Source organism: Anolis carolinensis, chromosome 4 (assembly GCF_035594765.1).
Source record: "Anolis carolinensis isolate JA03-04 chromosome 4, rAnoCar3.1.pri, whole genome shotgun sequence".
Classification (NCBI taxonomy): domain Eukaryota; kingdom Metazoa; phylum Chordata; class Lepidosauria; order Squamata; family Dactyloidae; genus Anolis; species Anolis carolinensis.
The window spans coordinates 195883228-195902806 of record NC_085844.1 but is presented as its reverse complement, the minus strand read 5'-3'; the positions used below and the strand labels follow the sequence as shown (position 1 = coordinate 195902806).

General features: G+C 41.8%; 1 protein-coding gene across 2 annotated transcripts in view; it reads left to right on the top strand.

Annotated features, from left to right (window-relative positions):
• The window catches only part of frs3 (fibroblast growth factor receptor substrate 3), a 42096-nt gene continuing 22517 nt past the window's right edge, over positions 1-19579 (top strand). Inside the window, exon 1 of one of the 2 annotated variants that reach the window (XM_062978488.1) lies at positions 1-142. The gene's annotated coding sequence lies outside the window, so the exon portion shown is untranslated. Of the gene's footprint in view, positions 143-11277; positions 11574-19579 lie in introns of those variants that run through there. The other variant, XM_062978487.1, reaches the window with a different exon arrangement.

Sequence of the window (19579 nt, the reverse complement as noted above, 5' to 3'; positions counted from 1 at the left end):
CTCCATTCCAGCAACACAGAGAAGCAGAGCCCAGAGAAGTCGGGTGTATACACAACTCCTCATAGAAGAAGCTGGGGAGGAAGCAGAATGAAGCTGAGACAGTGGGAAAACATTGTGGGACGGGATCCCATAACCACCGATGGTAAGGGCATAATGTGTTATGCTAACCTATGATTTCCCCTGCTGTCTCCCGCTGTCCCCCACTGTCCCCTGGCTTATGGACCTCAATTATTATGATTATGATTATGATTATTATGATTATTATTAATTATTTCTAACCCACCCTCTCTCCCCAAAGGGACTCAGGGTGGCTTCCAAATACAAAGGCAGATATTCAATGCCATGTGCAACCATCTGCAATCATAAAAACAGATGATTGCTGTTCTCCTGCTCCAAGCTTTATAGGATCTTTTCCAGTGCCGAAACTGATGCTATACATTTGTGCACTGAGACGGCACTCATCCAACTCAGGGCAGCTGCAGGTGGAATGGTTATAAAACCAATACAGGGTTCACCATCCCATGGCAACAGGCCCATCAACTGCTCTTGGTCCTCCTGGTTTGTGTTAGATCATGATTCACTCTTTGAGTTCTGTTTGGGTTCCCCTTGGCCCTGATACTTATCCCTGGCTTTTCTTTCCCAGATCATCCCAGAGTAAATAATAATAATAATAATAATAATAATAATAATAATAATAATAATAAAAAATAGAGTCTTGCTTATCCAACATAAACGGGCCGGCAGAACTTTGGATAAGCAAAAATGTGGGATAATAAGGAGGGATTATGGAAAAGCCTATTAAACTTCAAATTATGTTATGATTTTACAAATTAAGTACCAAAACAAATTGACAGAAAAAGCAATTCAACACACGGTATTGTTATATAGTAATTACTGTATTTACGAATTTAGCACCAAAACATTGCAATGTATTGAAAACATTGACTACAAAAAACACTGATTACTAAAAGGCAGACTGCATTGGATAATACAGAATGTTGGATAAGTGAAGGTTGGGTAAGTGAGACTCTTCTGTAACAACAACAATAATAAACCTTTTTTCTAGTCCGGCCTTTCTCCGCAGAGGGATTCAGGGCAGTTTACATACATATAAAAAGGCAAACATTCAGTGCCACAATTACATCACACAATATCAAAGAATGAAACATAATAATTAAACAGATTTATTTCTAAGTCTGTTTAAATAGATATTTCTAATGTCAGCTGCTTCAGAGTAATATACCTTGGGATGTCCATTTGAGAAGGTCACAGTTTAAGCTTCATTAAGGTGTAAATTAATCCCCATGATTCAGAGTTTACTGTTCTGCAAACAAAGGGGAGGAATGAACCAAGTGAATGAGCCATACTAAAGGTAGGTGACTTCACTGTATAAAGCTCTGTTCCATAACAGCAACTAGAACATTACTAGTCAAACATGGAAGATTGCCAGTTTCCGTGGTCTGAGAAAGAGTTCATAAAATTGAGGAAGTGTTCCTTTTTATTTTGGGATCAGTTTGATCCAGGGGTTAAAGTTAAAAAGCAATTGGCTTCAATTCTCTTGCTAGTCCTAATTGAATCAATGGGGCTTACCTATGTGTTGACCCAGTATTCACTGAGTCTATTCTAGTTGAGACTAGCCAATAGCATTCTGGCCCATTACCGGTATTTTGTTGTGGTGGTGTAACTCTTCACCTTTAACAACTTAAAGTGAACTTATAATTGGGGGGGAGGGGTGTGTGTGTGCAAGATTCAAAGGGTGCTTTGCCTTAGCCTTCCTCTGAAGCTGAGAGAGCGTGATTTGGCCGAGGTCACCAAATGGGTTTCCATGACCGAATGGGGATTCAAACCCTGTTCTCCAGATGCTTAAACCACTGCAGGACTGGCTCACATATGATTATTTACAATGCTTACATAGTGCCCAACAACAAATTTATAAAAAAAAACAACTCTGATGCTTCAAAGGATGCTTAATCTCCTGAGCTAAGAAGACAAGAGTGCAGGGATCAACACATAATTGAGAAATCACAAGAAACCATCATATATAGTATTTTTAATCCCCCCCCGTAGACCCAATAAGCACCTCTTATTTAATGATATCTGACCTAAACCTACAGATAAAATCCTCCTGGGAACCACATGGCTTTGTCTGCAAGTAGTAGTTTATCTAAGCACCTTGTTCCAAGCTTATATTTAAAAACACAACATAATAAGCATGTCCTCTGTAGCAGATTAGAGCTGATATGGAGCAAAACACTTACATCAGAGGGAATTTTAAATGTTTGGGCTATCACAAATATGACTCATGACAGTTTTTAAAATAAAAACATTAAATTGATATTGAAACTTGGCACACGTGAAGAGCTAATGGATGTCTCTGTAAAACTAAACACTCCACAGACATCATTTTGTGTAATCTGCCTAGGCACTTTCTTGCTATGTGGGCGTAACATATTGTGCATTATTATTTTATGATATTAATTAACGCTACTGAGATTCTACTCATGCTTGCTGGCATACATCTGTGGGTGTATCTGATAGTTACAAACAAAAGCATATGGAGTGGGAAAAACAGAGGCACACCTTTTTAGAAAAATAGCATTCAAGGCCATGGGAATTTTTTTGCAAGGGAAAACTATGTGTTTTGCCAGCACAAATTGGTAGGAGTGAAAACTTCATGTAGTATTTGGCAAGAGGAACTATAAAGAGGACCATTTGTTTGTGTGATTGGTGTTCCATCTGTTTCAGAAGAATGAATGTTGGTTGTTTGACGACTTGTGCTCTGAGGTGAGCGCGATTTATCATGTCATGTACCCTGTTGTGCCTCTGCAAATTTCTCCTCTGAATCTCACACAAAAGGCCAAATTAAGGCATTCAGTGCTTTTGGTTGAGGTGGAGAGGTCTTTTACCTTTTAGAATACTCTCTAAATTGATGAGTGGAAAACACTGCTGAACATTGTTGTTGTGCCACTCTTTAAAATTTGTACATTCTTGCTCTTGATGTTTTTTTCATGGCAGGGAGGGTATTTGACATTGCCTCAAAGGAGATTTGCAGACAAATGAGATTGGAAATATAAGCAAACTGCTCATGCATGCTTTCTTTTTCTGAAAATCCCTTATCCTGCTAGTCTATTCATAAATAGTCACTTCTGATTTAGTTATATTCCCCCAAAGACCTTAGAAACATTGCTTCTCTCCTGCAGCTCACAACAATTCCTAGATTCCTCTAGCCTAATGGACTAATGGTCAGTAGTTTGAATCTGGGGAGAGGAGTGAGCTCCTACTGTTAGCCCCAGCTTCTGCCAACCTAGCAGTTCGAAAACATGCAAATGTGAGTAGATCAATAGGTACCACTCCAGTGGGAAGATAACGGCACTCCATGCAGTCATGCTGGTCACATGACCTTGGAGGCACCTATGGACAACGCCGGCTCTTTGGCTTAGAAATGGAGATGAGCACCAACCCCCAGAGTCGGACATGACTAGACTCAATGTCAGGGGAAAACCTTTACCTTTACTTTAAAGGCCATGCTGGCTGGGATATTCTTGGAGTCGTCATTCGAAAGAATAATATTTCTAAGCTTGGATCCCTTAAATGTCAATAAACAAACCATAGGAGTAAGACAATTGTAAAGTTAGGCCAAAAATATTGCATAATGGAGCTAAAGGCAATGTGTGCTTGAGTTCAACCTCTGCCTTATTTCCAAGGGCCAGTTCAGAATGAGTTTGGTCATGTATATTCATCAATCTGTCAATTTCAAACACCATCAATTTGAGGTTTTATATCACCACCTCAGGCATAATCCTGTTCTAATGAAAACACATTTCAATGCAAGGCATCAGAGCTGTTCACACAAAGGTCAAGATGATAAGTGATGGGACTGCCTTCAACTTTGAGCCTAAACAGCAGTGATGATTCGTTGTATGATACAAGCTGTCGCTTGGTAGTTGTAATTGTTCCCTTCACAAACTTGTTTGTTGAATGAATTGGGTTGTGGAAGTGATAGAAGCATATGTCTCAATGAGCCACTATCTATTTGCAAAATGAAAATTCAATGCAGTTTGCAGACATCAAGCAGGAATTATTTATTGTTAAGAAATTATGGGTCCACTTAACCAGCATCTTAGACCAATTTTGTCCTGTGAAAAGAAGCCATCTATTGTGGGGAGCCTTCAGTTGAGAGTTAATCTATAGAAGAGTAATAGGGAACTTTGCATTCTATCACAGATTGGACTTTTTTGAGAATACAGGCAGTAACCAAGTTAGGAACAAGATAGGTTCTGTAGGGTTGTTATTAAGTTGAATTTGTATGTAAGTTGAAACAGGTATATTTTAAGTGGAAACCCAGCCAAAGCTTTGGATAGCATAGGGAAGTATTAACACCCCTGTGACATTTGTTTTGCTGTCTGAACCCCTGTTCAGAAGATTTCATCTCATTTTCTGTCTCTGTGACACTTGGATTTTGGAAAAAAATGGCTTGTTGTAGAAATAGGGATTCAAATATACTGTGGCTGAACGCTAAGACAGGAGAACATTATGGGGTGGGGGAGACTTCCCATCGTTGTATCTTAATGACATGACTGAAAGCTACTTTTCACATGCTCTGTGGCAAGGTAAATATTGTTCCATAATTTGATCTAGCCTAAGGATTGAAATCTGTCATTCAAACAAAGGTTCTGAGGCTGAACCTTGGCTAAAATTAAGCCCTGTATCCTGAAGATTGTGCTCATTATAATGTACAAAAGGAGGGGGCGGGGGACAGACAAGGAAATCCAAACCATTTCTGGTCCCAAGCATTTCGGAGAAGGCATATTCAACCTGTACGCCTTAACCTTTAAGCTTGAGGGTCCCATCCGTCCGCCTTGGACTGTCATGCAGCACCCCCTAGTGGCCTTAGAGTTTTACAACACTGTGTTGTCGAAGGCTTTCATGGCCGGGATCACAGGGTTGTTGTATGTCTTTCGGGCTGTGTGGCCATGTTCCAGAAGTATTCTCTCCTGACGTTTCGCCCACATCTATGGCAGGCATCCTCAGAGGTTGTGAGGTATGGATAAACTAAGTAAGGAAAGGAAAGAATATATATCTGTGTATAGTCCAAGGTGTGGCAAGAGTTCTTTGTCACTGGGAGCCAGCATTAATGTTTCAGTTGATCACCCTAATTAGCATTGGAAATGTTTTGTCCCTTGCCTGAGGGCATCCTTTGTTCAGTCAAGTCCTCATTGTGTTGGTTCCCATCTACTGTTTTGATTTTGGAGTTTTGTAATACTGGTAGCCAGATTTTGTTCATTTTCATGGTTTCTTCCTTTCTGTTGAAGTTGTCCACATGCTTGTGGATTTCAATGGCTTCTCTGTGTAGTCTGACATGATAGTTGTTAGAATGGTCCAGCATTTTTGTGTTCTCAAATAGTATTCTGTGTCCAGGCTGGTTCATCAAATGCTCTGCTATGGCTGATTTCTCTGGTTGAATTAGTTTGCAGTGCCTTTCATGTTCTTTGACTCTTGTTTGGGCGCTGCGTTTGGTGGTCCCTATGTAGACTTGTCCACAGCTGCATGGTTCAAGTTGTCTGCCTACATAATAATAGACCCACTGATTCGCCTTCTTATTGTCATTATTGTCATTTCTAGTACTTTAATGACTATGTCAATTACGTAACTACCTCCCCCCGATTTGACACATTCGCCCTTTGGCCTAGACTTGTGTTTTATATCTGTTTTTAATGCTTTTTCCTGCAATATTGTTTTTATGATGGTTTTACTGATATTGTTGATTTATTGTTGTAAATTTATGTGTTTTGATTTGTTTTTATATTGTGATGTTGGGCAAGGCCCCATGTGAGCCGCCCCGAGTCCCTACGGGGAGATGGGGCGGGATACAAGAATAAAATTATATTATTATTATTATTATTATTATTATTATTATTATTATTATTATTATTATCCGGTAGACTCCTGCAGAAGAGAGAGGATCCCTCTTGTTCTTCGCTGACCGTAGCATTTGTTGGATTTTCTTTGTGGGTCTGTAGATAGTTTGTAGGTTGTGCTTCTTCATCAGCTTCCCTATGCGGTCAGTAGTTCCCTTGATGTATGGTAAGAACACCTTTCCTCTGGGTGGATCTTTGTCTTGACTCTCATGGCTTGTTCTTGGCCTTGTAGCTCTTCTGATGTCTGTGGTGGAGTATCCATTGGCCTGTAGAGCCCAGTTTAGGTGGTTTAGTTCAATTTGGAGGAGGTGAGGTTCGCAGATTCTTTGTGCACGGTCTGTCAGGGCTTTGATTGTGCTCCTTTTTTGACTTGGGTGATGGTTGGAGTTTTTATGAAGGTATCTATCTCTGTGTGTAGGTTTTCTGTAAACTGTGTGGCCCAATTGTTGATTGGGTTTGCGGATGACCAGAACATCTAGAAATGGCAGTTTTCCTTCCTTTTCTTTTTCCATGGTGAATTGGATGTTTGGGTGGATGCTGTTAAGATGGTCCAGGAACTTGTTGAGTTCTTCCTCTCCATGGCTCCAAATTGTGAAGGAGTCATCTACGTATCTGAACCAAACAGTTGGCTTTTTTGGTGCTGTTTCTAGGGCCTGTTTTTCAAAGTATTCCATATAGAAATTTGCTACTACTGGGCTGAGAGGGCTCCCCATGGCCACTCCATCCTTCTGTTCATAGAATCCAGTGTCCCACTGAAAGTAGCTAGTAGTGAGGCAATGGTGAAACAGGGCTGTGATGTCTTCTGGGAAGTTTTGTTTGATTAGTGTGAGGGTAATGATGTCTGCTCTACTTCTGGCTATAAGGCTATGATGGGGGGAGGGGGGCACACCCCACGCAATAGAACAATAGGAATGCACAATAGGAATGCAGCCCCCTGAAATGAAATTTCCCTTCCCAAATTATAGCATTGCAGAGGGTGAGACATTGAAAATCAATTTTTCTCAGAACACTTGACATCTGCTGTGTTGACATGCTCTCAGGCCTACCCTTTCTCATTGAATGGAGAAACTAGTTTTGCTTGATGCCCAAACAAAAAAATGAAGTTATTGAAATGCTAAACATTTGGGGGCTGATGGAACATTTCATGGGGAGGGGGCAAAGTTCTTATGGAGACACTGTCCTAAATTTGCACCCACGTCATCCCTGTTCTAGACCAGATTTAGATGGAAGGCAGCCAGATGCTGAACTGGAATGGCCAGTGCTGCAACGTCACATGGTTTTACTTTTGATATCCCTCCTCCATGCATAGTAAGTGCTGAGTTGTGGTGAACCTTTACACTCCCTCAACATTTCAGGAAATAATGGTGAGGGTCTAAATGTGATTACAGACAATTTAATTTAGGGAAAGGATGGAAGGATTGAAACGGATTTAGCTGAGCCAGATGACTGCATTGACTCTCAGCCGTAGACCACTACTTTGCAATAGTGGGGGAGATGCCTTTTATATTTACCTGACATAGACCAGGGGTCCCCAAACCCAGCCCCATAGGCCGGATGCATCCCTCCAAGGTCATTTACCTGGCCCTCGCCCTAAACCTCAGACTTAGGGTCACCCTAAGTTTGAAACGACTTGAAGGCACAGAATTGAAGGCTCCCCCTCTATTCTGCCTTGGTCAGACCACACCTGGAATACTGTGTCCAGTTTTGGGCACCGCAGATGAAGGGAGATGCTGACAAGCTGGAAAGCGTCCAGAGGAGGGCAACTAAAATGATTAAGGGTCTGGAGAACAAGCCCTATGAGGAGAGGCTTAAAGAGCTGGGCATGTTTAGCCTGCAGAAGAGAAGGCTGAGAGGAGACATGATAGCCATGTACAAATATGTGAGGGGAAGTCATAGGGAGGAGGGAGCAAGCTTATTTTCTGCTGCCCTGCAGACTAGGACACGGAACAATGGCTTCAAACTACAGGAAAGGAGATTCCACCTGAACATCAGGAAGAACTTCCTCACTGTGAGGGCTGTTCGGCAGTGGAACTCTCTCCCCCGGGCCGTGGTGGAGGCTCCTTCTTTGGAGGCTTTTAAGCAGAGGCTGGATGGCCATCTGTCGGGGGTGCTTTGAATGCGATTTCCTGCTTCTTAGCGGGGGGTTGGACTAGATGGCCCTTGAGGTCTCTTCCAACTCTACTATTCTATGATTCTATGATTCTATGATTCTATGAATAACAGCAATCCTAATTAACTTGACTGTCTCATCATCCAAAAGCAGACCCACACTTCCCATTGAAATGCTGGTAAGTTTCTGTTGGTTAAAATTGTTCTTCATTTTGAATATTGTGTTGTCCTTTTGTGTGTGTGTGTGTGTGTGTTTTTTGCACTACAAATAAGATATATGCAGTCTGCACAGGAATTGGTTCATGGTCCCCCCCCCCCCCCACCACCACCACCACCACCAAACTATAGCCTGGTCCCCCAGCAATCTGAAGGACTGAGAACCGGCCCTCTGCTTTAAAAGTTTGAGGAACCTTGATATAGAGCATCCCTTAATGCAGTGGTTCTCAACCTGTGGCCCAGCAGTAAACTGTGAGAATGAAAATCCAGTCCGCGAACCTCCTTTCTCTTCATTTATTTATTTTATTTATTTTATTTCTGCTCCTTTCCACAGAGCTGATCATTGCATTGGATAGACCACATCAACTCTAGATTTTTAAATATTTTATATCATAATTTTTTTATGTGGGCGAGCAGATGGAGACTACTGGATGGCATATGTTCTGTATCAGAAACTTGAGCTGATGTGGTCTATCCAATGCAATTTTCTGAATCAGCACCCCAAATAACCAAATCGAGTCTAAAGTTGACCAAAACCTGATTCATAATCCTTTTGGTGTAATGTTGGAAAGTAGTCCCTGGTCAAGTGGGCCCCGGTCAAAAAAGGTTGGGAACCACTGCTTTAATGATCACTTTTTTAAAAAATCCAAAAAGAAAACATTTTTTTCCATTTTGTATTTTGGAGACCATTGTACATAATGGGATTTACAGGAGCATCCACAGGTTTTGGTCTCCAACCTAGAAACAAGCCTCAGCAGATATCGGGGGCCTAGGGCACACACTCTCAGACCATAACTTGGCAATAGTAGGGGAAAAACAATTTACAGGGCATGGCTCTTCCTTTTTAAATCTATCTATACACATAATAAAAGTGAAAATATGTATGTGTATATGGCTGGGGTGTCCACTTACACAGACAGGCTCCCACTTTCACAAACAGCTATAGCTCCTACTATGCAGGAAACACCAAGACCCTCCCTCCAATGACATTGCAGGTTATAAAGAGCCCTGCCAATGTCCTTCACAAATGCCATCCTGCCCATCACCCAAGTGAAGGCTTTCATACGGGGACAATTTCACCCTAGATGTTCTGTTTTTCCTTCACCACAGACATCCCAGTGTTCCTTTCTCCATTGGTGTGGAATTTGCATGACTCTGCCCACTGCCTCCCCCATAACCCTTTCCTATTCTTTTCCATGGCACACAGCAAACAAGAATTGATAAGCAACTAGAGAGGTTTAGGGAGAATTCACCATGATTTATAGGAGTTGTAGGTACTGTGATTTATAGTTCACCTGCAATCTAAGAGCACTCTGAACCTCACCAACAATTGACCTGGAACTAACTTGGCACACAGAACCCCCATGACCAACAAAAAATACTGGAGGTCTTTGAAGGGATTTATAGGAGTTGTAGTTCCCCTACATCCAGAGCGCACTACGTATGAACCCAAACAATGATGGAGCTGGACCAAACTTGGCACGCATACCCGATATGCCCAAATTGCATACTGGTGAGTTTTGATTGGAATTGGCCTGGGCATTTTGGAGTTGTGGGTACTGGGATTTATAGTTCACTTGTAATCAAGGAGCAGTCTAAACTCCACCAAAGATGGAATTGGACCAAACTTGGCACACAGACCCACATGACCAGCAAAAAATACTGGAGGTCTTTGGGGAAAATTCACCTTGATTTGGGAGAGTTATAGTTCACCTACATCCAGAGAGCACTGTGAACCCAAACACTAATGGATCTGGACCAAACTTGGCACACATACCTCATATGCTGAAATGTGATTACTGGGGGATTTTGAGGGGAACTTTCTGGGAGTTGTAGTTCACCCACAACCAGGGAAACAGTGATCTCCACCGATGGTGGACCTGGACAAAATTTGGCACATAGAACCCCCATGACTAACTCAACCTACTGGAGGGGTTTGAGAGGATTGACTCACCATAGTGGGAGTTATAGTTTATAGTTATAGCCAGAGAGCATGCTGAACCCCACTGGCGTGTTGGAAATAGCAACCTCCCAAGCCTCTCACTATTTATGTGTGTGTGTGTATATACACGCTAACCTTTATTCTATGTGTATGTTCATTTGCCACTCTGACTTATCTCTTTGGTGTGGGAGGGGTGATTGTACTGAGCATGTTCAGACCCAGGACTACATTTTATGTTCCCTTTGGCATCAGACCTAAGTGGGGGCAGATGCATGTATGTTGCTGTTTGGACTTCAGTGAGCACAAGTATACTTAAAAACTATGGACTATTGATTATGAATGATACCCTGTGTATTCAACACAGAGAAAAGCTATATCCTATCTATAACTGAACCTTAATAAGAAATGTGAATTGATACATGATGTTTTATGAGTAAACAAGATACGTTATTTTTCAAATAAGACTTTGTTTTTTTTCATTTCTGAGTGTATATTTTAAACTAAAAGGTTTCCAAAGGGAGTGTATATGTTTTGGACAATTGCAATTATAATTACAGTACAAATGCAACTACAATTTCTTTAAAGAAGCAACCATCCTCTGCTAGGCAAATATATTTTTGCCGTGGCATGTCTTTGTCCTTGGCAGTTCAAAGACACGGTTCTTCAGTTTAACAGCTGAGTTACCTGTGTGCCATTACATGAATGCTTGTGAATATCACTTGTTCAAAGAGTTAACTTCTAGCACGGTCATGCTTTTCTTGACTAGTGGTTTCCAAAAGGCGATCTCCACATGTTCATGGAGATTCACATTTGCCACAAGAAGGATATGTGCCCAAAGACTGGGTGCAGTTATTTTCCAATAGGGTGATGCATCCAGAGCAAACTTGCCCAACATAGCACACTTTTTCTTGGGGCTAACCTGACGTGATGTGAGTTGTAGTTCACCCACTACCGTATCCAAAATCGGACTTTTTCAAATAACCCAAGCTAGTAAATAAATACAAAGCATGGCTTTAAGCCCACTACAGATGAGACCCAGCACCATGCCAGCTGGTGCCTTTGCTTCCGGGCGTGGGGTAAGGGGGAAGCCTTGCTTGGTTTCTTGCCACGCCAAGGGGAGAAATGGCGCAGAAAGCGACTTCCAATCTTCTGACAATAAGGAAATCTTGATTATTTTTTTTTTTTGGGTGGGTTTGTTTTGAGACGGGGCTGATGCAGGGAGCTGTCCTCCTCGCCCGGGTCCTCCTGCCGGCGAGCGACGCTGTGGGCTGCCTCCTTGCTCCCGGGCCGGACTCCGGCAGAAGGAGACGGAGGAGGAGGAGGAGGAGAAAGGACGGCGGGATTCAGCGCCATCCTCCCGCGCCCGCGGACCCCTTGGGCCGGCACAGGTAGGCGACCCTTCCCCGCAAGCCCAGCCCGCCAGCTCACCCCACAATCCCCCCTTCCTCGCCCCAGGGACCCCGGTTTAGCCAGTGCGTACTGGTGGCCCCCACACTCTCCTCCTCTTCCTCCGTTCTCCGGCCTCCTGCCTTTCCAGACACCCCCCAAACCAAACCAAAACAAATCCCAAATCATCCTCTGCATCCCAGTCCTCCCATTGCTCCAAATAACCCGGCACAAGACCCAAAAGCCTCCTCTGCATTCCCTTCTTCCCATTGCGCCCTACACTAAAACCATCTCTCTTGAGTGCCACTAACCTACCTACTAATAGACCAGGCATGGGCAAACTTGGCCCCTCTCCCCAGGTGTTTTGGACTTCAACTCCCACCATTCCTCACAGCCTCAGGCCCTTTCCTTTTCCCCCTCAGCCGCTTAAGCGGCTGAGGGGGAAAAGGAAAGGGCCTGAGGCTGTGAGGAATGGTGGGAGTTGAAGTCCAAAACACCTGGAGAGAGGGCCCAAGTTTGCCCATGCCTGTAATAGACTCTCTTCACATTCCTATAGAGCATCATCTCTCCCACAAATTCACCTTTAACATTCATTTATTCTGCCCATATATATATATATATATATATATATATATATATATATATATATATATATATATATATATATTTTCCCAGAGCTGTCCAGGACCTGAGTCCAGAGTGGTAGGAAAAGCCTATTTATACCCAGTCTATTTATACCCAGAAAGATGCCAACCCTCATCCTGGCCCCCAGTTAACCCTTTCCCATCCCTGAGGACAACATCCCCCACCCTCCAGGATTCATTCCTCTCCTGATTATTTGTCTATTCATTCTGGGTGTTCGTCCTCCACCTTTCCCCAGCTCTGGAGATACATGTTTCCGTACATTCTCACTGTCTCGAGGTAATCATCTTCATTGTGTTGTCTTCACGGATTTCATGGCCGGAATCACTGGGTTGCTGTGAATTTTCCGGGCTGTATGGCCATGTTCCAGAAGCATTCTCTCCTGACCTTTTGCCTGCATCTATGGCGGGCATGTTAGAGGTTGGAAACTAGGCAAGAGGGGTTTATATATCTGTGGAAAGTCCAGGATGGGAGAAAGAACTCTTGTCTGCCTGAGGCAAGTGTGAATGTTGTAATTGACAGACTTGATTGGATTCAAAGCCTGGCTGCTTCTTGCCTGACGGAATCCTTTGTTGGGAGGTGTTAGCTGGCCCTGATTGTTTCTTGTCTGGAAGCACAATTAAAAACGGACCGTGCAAAAAGAATCTGCGAACCCCACCTCCTCTGAGGTGAATTGAACCACCTACACTGGGCTCTACAGGCCAATGGAGACTCCACCACAGACATCAGAAGAGCTGCAAGGCCAAGAACAAGTCACAAGAGTAAAGACAAAGATCCATCGAGAGGAAAAGTGTTCTCACCATACATCAAGGGAACCACTGACCGCATAGGGAAGCTGATGAGGAAACACAATCTACAAACTATCTACAGACCCACTAAGAAAATCCAACAAATGCTACGTTCAGCAAAGGACAAGAGGGGTCTTCTCACCTCTGCAGGCATCTACTATGCAGCTGTGGAGAAGTCTACATAGGGACCACCAAACACAGCATGCCCAAACATGAATCAAGGAACATGAAAGGCACTGCAGACTAACTCCACCAGAGAAGTCAGCCATAGGAGAGTCCTTGATGGACCAACCTGGACACAGCATATTATCTGAGAATACAGAAATGCTGCACCGCTCTAACAACCACCATGTTAGACTACACAGAGAAGCCACTGAAATCCACAAGCATGTGGGCAGTTTCAACAGAAAGGAGGAAACCATTAAAATGAACAAAATCTGGCCACCAGTACTAAAAAACCCCTCTAAAATCAGGATAGTAAATAAAGAACAACACCCAAAAAACAAGGGAATTCCATACAGGAAACAATCAGGGCCACCAAACACCTCCTAACAAAGGATTCCCTCAGATAGTAAGCAGCCAGTCCTTGAAGCTGCAAGGCCATTCAGTGCTAATCAAGGTGACCAGTTGCTACATTAACACTTGCCTCAAATAGACTAGAGTTCTTTCTCCCACGCTGGACTTTTCACAGATATATAAATCCTACCTGCCTGGTTTTCAACAGACCTCACAACCTCTGAGGATGCCTGCCATAGATGCAGGCGAAATGACAGTAGAGAATGCTTTTGGAACATGACCATACAGCCTGGAAAACTCACAGCAACCCAATTATCTTCATTGCTTTATTACAGAGATTTTAAATAGCATTTCTCCTATTGTTTCACCTGTAAGCCAGAGTACTAAATACACACACACTGTCAGCCAGTGTCAAATTTCATGCAAGTACTGATGAATCACTACCTCACCTATTCTCTGGGCTGTAACTCTCCATGGCCTCTCTCCATTTGCCATGGCTGGAGTAAACACATTTCAGGATGGATCTTCTTTTTCCAGACTAAACACGAAGGATAGTGTCACATCTAAAGGGATTTCCTTACTCCCTCTCTCCCTTTGATGGTACAAGATCCCTTTGCTTGCTTGTTTGTTTCCCTCCTTCGTTCCTTACTTCCTACCTACCTACCTAAAGTCCTTTTTCCTTCCTTCCTTCCTTCCTTCCTTCCTTCCTTCCTTCCTTCCTTCCTTCCTTCCTTCCTTCCTTCCTTCCTTCCTCCCTTCCTTCTTTCCTCCCTCCCTCCCTTCTTTCCTTCTTTCCTTCCTTCCAAGGTGGTACTAGAACCCTTTACATATTTTCTTTACTAAGGATATATTCAATCGGCATTAAATAGAAACATGTTTTGCATTTTTTCTTCATTTCAATTAGCATATTTCTCCAGATCGAAGGTTGTTTTCTGGATGTCATCTTGTATTCAGAAGTTTGCTGTAGATTGTACTAATATGCCAGAAGTTCGAAAGAAGCTAGTACAGCAATGTCTAAACTGGCAAAGGGTTAATAGATCAGAGCTTTAAGAAAATACTTTAATTATGAACGGAGAAACATCAGGTTTGCTTTTGAAAGTCAGGTTTGTACTTATCTTCTCAAGTCATTATGGGTCCTAGTAGTGGTACAGTTAACAATGGTTTAAAGTGTGATGAGAAGAGGGTGCATCTACACTGTAGAATTAATACAGTTTGACACCCCTTTAAATTCTATGGCTCAATGCAATGGAATATTGGGAGCTGAGGTTTTACAGTCTTTAGCCTTCTGTGTCAAAGAATGCTGGTGCCTTACAAAACTACAAATCTCACTAATTCTGCAGTGCAGATGAAACCACAGAGTCCTGAAGTCCAAGATTTTTATTTATTAAATAAATGGTTAGAAAATACGAATGTCTGATATAGTCCATATAGTTTTATATTGTGCGGTCCTATTAACACCATGTATTGCTAAGAAGATGACAGCTAGGAATGTATGCTCTTGTGTTAGAGTCATAATAGAAACAAGGATGATCAAAACCTGGTGTCCTCCTGATATTTTGGGATGATGACATTTGGAATCTGGAGGAAGGCAGAGGTCAGGTTGGGGAAGCAATCATGAGAGCATGATGTCCTTACAGCACAAAAGGTGAAAAAAAAAATGAACAGAATGGTGCAATAGCTGCCCTCTGAAGAACAGTGTGGAAATGATATTTTCAGTGAAAAGTGTATTAATGGCAGCAAAATATTTTGGTATATGTCTTTATATGTATTTTTCAGATTTGAGGACACTTGAAACGCAAACAAGGACCCATCTGCTTTTATCTATCTACAGTGCCCCATATATTTTAGTTTTTTCTGATAATACATGTTTCAGTTAGCACTTTGGTGTTTTCTTTTTTCCCAAATGCTTGCTCTCTCCCTTGAGTTTAAGAAAAGGGGAAAGGTGTCCATATAAACACAAACATGCACCCAAACATACAGACAGACTCTTATGTTGGTTTGTTAGTAACTTTTCTGCTTATCAGTGGTGTTTTCTCTACTACCCATGTGATTACACTTGCGTTCTGATATATGAGCAAAATGCTACCAGGGCTATAGCTATTTAATGGTTATGCTATCAATAATAGATAGTACTCTAAGGTAGAAAAAACCAAAAGAAATACCGTTTGATGGAATCAGTGCCCTATATCTTCCAATAAACGATGTTCAGGCATTTGAAAATGACTATAAGTATGTGATCTCCTAATTAGGCATTAAGTTTACCTGAGCCATTTTTGATGCAATAAATAAATAAATTATAGTGTTCCGTCACTTATCACGGGAGTTACATTCCAGGACCACCTGCAATAAGTGAAAATCCGCGAAGTAGGGATGCTAGGCTTCTCCATAGGAAGGAAGTAGAAAGAGGAAGGAAGGAAGGAAGGAAGGAAGGGAAGAAGGGAAGAAAGAGGCAGGGAAACATGGCACCGCCTCCTTCTCCTCCCACTGCTGTTTGGGCTCCTTTTCTGCTCCGCTGCCTGCACCCGACTGAGACCACCGCCACTGTAAATCATATTTTTTATGATTTATAATATTATTTTAGTGTTTATTAAAAAATGCGAAACAGTGAGTCCGCGAAAAGTGTACTGCAAAGTAGTGAGGGAACACTGTAGCAGTGGAAAATAGGGTTATTATTTACTTTGGAGCTAGTCAATTGCACTCATCTTTCCAAGACAAGTAATCAAATGTGGTTTTCAGTTCTAGTTTTTGTTATAGACAACAGAGGGGCCGCCCACACAGCCATATAACCCAGAATATCAAGGCAAATAATCCACAATAACTGCTTTGAACTGTCCACACTGCCATATAATCCGGGTCAATGTGGATTTTATACAACTGTGTGGAAGGGGGCAGAGTGAACCGTCCTGAATACTGGCAATCTCCATGTTACGAACAAGATGGGTTCTATAGGTTTGTTCTTAAGTTGAATGTAAGTTACAACAGGTACATTTTTAAGTGTAACTCCAGCTACACACACACACACACACATGCTTTGGGTTAACACCCCTGTGGTGTTCATTTTGCTGTCTGTGCCCCTGTTCAGAAGATTTCACCTCACTTTCTGTCCCTGTGATAACTGGATTTTGAAAAATCTGACTTGCTGTCGGAACAAGGATTGGTAATAAAGCTTCATTTGAGACACCTCCTCCCCAATGATAACTCTTTCAGGGGTGAATTTCCCTTCCGGGGTAGATTTTTCTCACTTCCTGTTGTCTCATCTCCATTCTTAACTATGAGTTATTTGTAAGTCAGATATTTGTAACTCAGCCTTCAGTTATATTTTGCTTGCTGGCCATGTAAATGTTTGGAATCTTAATGGCCTAGCATTAGTGAACTCTACTTTCGATTTCTGCATTTTGAATTAGTAAAGAGCATTATTGAGGGGGAAATGACCAATCATACCCTAAAGTCACCAGATCCAGCCTGATCTTGGAAGTTAAGAATGTTCATTCTGGTTAATACTTGCATAAGGGGCCATAGGCTCTATTTCGGAAGAAAACCTATTTCTGAGTATTTTTTGCCTGATGAAACCCTGTGAATTTCATGTGTTCACTACAAGCTGACAGATGACTTGGGACTTCATCAGATGGAGCTGGGGAAAGTGGGAGAAATCATCTTCGTGCATGCAGAATCACCTTCTTTGTATGGGATTCTCTCTTTCAAGAAGATGGAGAATTTACTTACCCCCATCACATAGAATTGTCTCCTCCCACCTCAACCATCTGCTTAGAGGAGACACAAGGCATCATTTTTAAGACACCACTTCTATGGGCTACTTTCCCTTTCAGTCCTGTTACTCTAGAGGAGACCCAAGGCACCATTCTTAAAACAGACACCACTTCTGAGATCAGGGCTGTAGCCAGAGGGAGGGGTTTAAGAGTTCAACCCCACCCCCCAAACCTGGTTTACTCATAAATTCTAACTGGCTAACCAATTTATGAGTAAACCAGTTTTTTTAACCTGACACATTTCGAGAGGGGTTTGAACTTTTAAACCCCTCCGCTCTGGCTATGGCCCTGTGTGGGATACCTTGTTTTCCCTCTCAATTCTGTTACTCTAGAGGAGACCCATGATACAATTCTAATGTCCTATAGTTGATTAAAAAAGGAACAAAAGTTTAAAAGCTAGCACAATTTCGAAAGCCTAGATTCCTATGAAGGAGAAAATGCAGCAAAAGCAAAATTGTGATATCTTACAATGGCACTATTCCTTAGGATTATAGTAATTAAAAAAATTACTGTTCTAGGCTCATGTAGAAGAATTTTGTAAAAGAAGTAGAGTATATTAGGCCATCCATAGTAACACCAATTCTGAAACAATTCAATACAGGTGAATCTGACAGTTCCCATCTCATGTGTTTTTAAGCGCTTTCTCTAATTGCCATGCGCATCAGGATCTCAGAAGTTGGTTTCTCCCTGGCTTCAGTTCTCCACCATTTTTCTACACATTTGACACAGTTCACTGATGAAACACCATGGATGACAGCTGGAAGTCTGCGTCATATGACGGACACTGTGGAACTTCATCTATGAACTGTTTTAGAAGTGTGTGGAAAGGGGACGACGACGACATGATTTGCATATGATGAAGTCCTTGGACTCACATGTGTACGCACACTCAAACATTCTGTAAGGAGCAAAGCAAGGTTATTATATAGTTAGTTGTTAAATATATATTTGATGTCTTTAGTAAAGGAGAGGACTGTTTGTAACACCTCTTGGAAACTTTAGCAGATAGAGGGAGCTGCTCTTGTTGGGCATAGAAAGTGCGGCGGATTGAAAAGATATTAGTAGCCTTTTCCACTTTAAGAGATAAACATCATCAATAGGAATAGTTTTAACCTCACTCTCTTATATCAAGTACTTCTATGTTTAATATTATTTTATGAAGTGGATTTGTTTGCATATTTGAAACCGACTGCCAGATTGTTGTTCAGAGACTCTTTCAAAATGACAGCAGCCGAGTTTCCCTCTGCAGATGGGAAAGATTTCTTTTTGATCTGTAGCAGTGAGGGGTTAGTTTTATCCTTGGAATCCATGGTTTAAAAGCTTTCTGCAAATTTGTTTGCATTAACTATTATGTGGTTAAACATTTCACCATATGGCTATTTTACCCACCTTTGGACCTCTTGTTCTTGGCCACAGCAGGTTTGGAGGAATTCATTGCACATTTCAAAATGAAACCAATTTAGAATAGATGCATAAAAACTGTCATTGAAAAGTACTACTTGATTTTGAAGCCATTTCCCATTTGGTTCAGCATCTGCTCCATATGGCTGTAGTCTCTGTGCATTAATAAGGCCTTTCTGCTATGACTTCTTAGCCAAGAATATTTTTTGAAGATTCCCATGGAATCATGACAATTTTCAATTCTTACAGTTCTTTTCAGTCCTACTGTATCAAACATATTTCATATTACACAAAAGGTACATCTACACTGCAGAATACACTACACTGTAGTTTGACATAGTTTCAATTGCCATGGTTCAATATTATGGAATTATGGGAGTTGTTGTTTCATAAGGTCTTTCGCCTCCTCTGCCAAAGAGTGCCGGTGCATCACCAAACTATAACTTCCATGGCTCTAGCACTGAACTATGACACAGTTTGAAGTTGATTTGCAGACCACAATTATGGGGAGAAAGATTTTGAACAATGTAGCATAGAATCATGTTTAAAACTAGCAAAGGAAAAAGGATGATGCTGTGGAGGGAGTCCTCTTTTCCTGATTTGCAATCAGCATTTTGCATGTAGCAAGTGTTAATTTTGCACCAGACAGACATACTTGAAAGCCATTATCAAATGCAACTTAAATGCACAGGGAGCTCTTAAGGTTAGTGACGCAGTAAGCATCAACAGTTATCTGTAAGTTTTGTAATTTAACCTTTTGCTTGAGAATGCTGCCTCAAGAAGATTTACTTGGCTATATGTTACTGCTAGGCATCCCTCTCCCAATACAAAGTAGACCACTTTCTGACCCTTAATATAAGGTTATGAAACATATTGGAATTTTGCATTACAATA